Source organism: Triticum urartu, chromosome 6A, assembly GCF_056163025.1.
Source record: "Triticum urartu cultivar PI428250 chromosome 6A, HENAU_Tu73, whole genome shotgun sequence".
Taxonomy (NCBI): Eukaryota; Viridiplantae; Streptophyta; class Magnoliopsida; order Poales; family Poaceae; genus Triticum; species Triticum urartu.
The window spans coordinates 567750880-567753440 of NC_141878.1; positions in this window are offsets into that span (position 1 = coordinate 567750880).

Below are 2561 nucleotides of genomic sequence, written 5' to 3' on the forward strand. Positions count from 1 at the left end.
TCTGGTTATCATCAGATCAAAATGGCGGTTAAGGACCAGGAGAAGACAGCCTTCATAACTCCCTTTGGAGCCTTCTGCTATGTCTCCATGCCCTTTGGACTCAAGAGTGCCCAGGCAACTTATCAGCGCTATGTTTAGAATTGCCTTCATAAACAAATTGGGCGCAATGTTCATGCATATGTGGATGATATTGTGATAAAATCCAGAAAGGAGGAAACATTGATAGATGATCTGAGAGAAACCTTTGACAACTCCGGGTTTACAAGATGATGCTCAATCCGGAGAAGTGTGTCTTTGGTGTCCCGGCAGGCAAGCTCTTGGGTTTTCTGGTGTCAAATAGAGGCATTGAGGCCAATCCGGAAAAGATTTCAGCAATTACATCCTTGGCTAAACCGGCGTGTATCAATGACGTTCAACGTCTGGCCGGCCGGATTATAGCCTTAAGCCAGTTTATCAGTCGCCTTGGAGAGAAGGCCATCCCTTTATATCAGATGCTCAAGAAAACAGATAACTTTGTCTGGAGCTAGGCGGCTGATAAAGCGTTCGAGGGTCTGAAGAGGCAGCTAGCCGAACTGCCCGTGCTTGCAGCACCAATCGATAAATAGCCGTTATTACTATACGTGGCTGCTAATGCCCGGGCTGTTAGTGTAGCTATTGTGGTAGAGCGCAAGGAACTTGGCAAGAAATATCCGGTTCAACGGCCGGTTTATTATATCAGTGAGGTGCTCATTGAGTCAAGGCAGAGGTATCCGCATTGGCAGAAGCTGGTGTATGGGGTGTTTATGAAGGAAATATGCCCTAGAGGCAATAATAAAGTTATTATTTATTTCCTTATATCATGATAAATGTTTATTATTCATGCTAGAATTGTATTAACCGGAAACATAATACTTGTGTGAATACATAGACAAACAAAGTGTCACTAGTATGCCTCTACTTGACTAGCTCGTTAATCGAAGATGGTTATGTTTTCCTAACCATAAACAAAAGAGTTGTTATTTGATTAACGGGATCACATCATTAGGAGAATGATGTGATTGACATGACCCATTCCATTAGCTTAGCACCCGATCGTTTAGTATGTTGCTATTGCTTTCTTCATGACTTATACATGTTCCTATGACTATGAGATTATGCAACTCCCGTTTGTCGGAGGAACACTTTGTGTGCTACCAAACGTCACAACGTAACTGGGTGATTATAAAGGAGCTCTACAGGTGTCTCCAAAGGTACATGTTGGGTTGGCGTATTTCGAGATTAGGATTTGTCACTCCGATTGTCGGAGAGGTATCTCTGGGCCCTCTCAGTAATGCACATCACATAAGCCTTGCAAGCATTGCAACTAATGAGTTAGTTGTGAGATGATGTATTACGGAACGAGTAAAGAGACTTGCCGATAACAAGATTGAACTAGGTATTGAGATACCGACGATCGAATCTCGGGCAAGTAACATACCGATGACAAAGGGAACAACGTATGTTGTTATGCGGTCTGACCGATAAAGATCTTCGTAGAATATGTAGGAGCCAATATGAGCATCCAGGTTCCGCTATCGGTTATTGACCGGAGACGTGTCTCGGTCATGTCTACATTCTTCTCGAACCCGTAGGGTCCGCACGCTTAAGGTTTCGATGACAGTTATATTATGATTTTATGAGTTTTGATGTACCGAAGTTAGTTCGGAGTCCCGGATGTGATCACGGACATGACGAGGAGTCTCGAAATGGTCGAGACATAAAGATTGATATATTGGACGGCTATATTCGGACACCGGAAGTGTTCCGGGTGATTTCGGAGAAAACCGGAGAGCCGGAGGGTTACCGGAACCCCCCGGGAGAAGTAATGGGCCATATGGGCCTTAGTGGAGAGAGAGAGGGGCTGCCAGAGGTGGGCCGCGCGCCTCCTCCCCCCTGGTCCGAATTGGACTAGGAGAGGGGGGCGGCGCCCCCCTTTCCCTCTCCCTCCCCACTTCTTTCCCCCTCCTAGTAGGAGTAGGACTCCTACTAGGAGGAGGACTCCTCCTGGCGTGCCTATAGGGGCCGGCCGGCCTCCTCCCCTTGCTCCTTTATATACAGGGGCAGAGGGGCACCCCTAGACACACAAGTTGATCTTCGTGATCGTTCCTTAGCCGTGTGCGGTGCCCCCCTCCACCATATTCCACCCCGGTCATATTGTAGCGGTGCTTAGGCGAAGCCCTCTGACGGTAGAACATCAAGATCGTCACCATGCCCTCGTGCTGACGGAACTCCTCCCCGACGCTTTGCTGGATCGGAGCCCGGGGATCGTCATCAAGCTGAACGTGTGCTAGAACTCGGAGGTGCCGTAGTTTCGGTGCTTGATCGGTCGGGCCGTGGAGACGTACGACTACATCAACCAAACGCTTCCGTTGTCGATCTACAAGGGTACGTAGATCACACTCTCCCCTCTCGTTGCTATGCATCATCATGATCTTGCGTGTGCGTAGGAATTTTTTTGAAATTACTACGTTCCCCAACAGTGGCATCCGAGCCTAGGTTTTATATGTTGATGTTATTTGCACGAGTAGAACACAAGTGAGTTG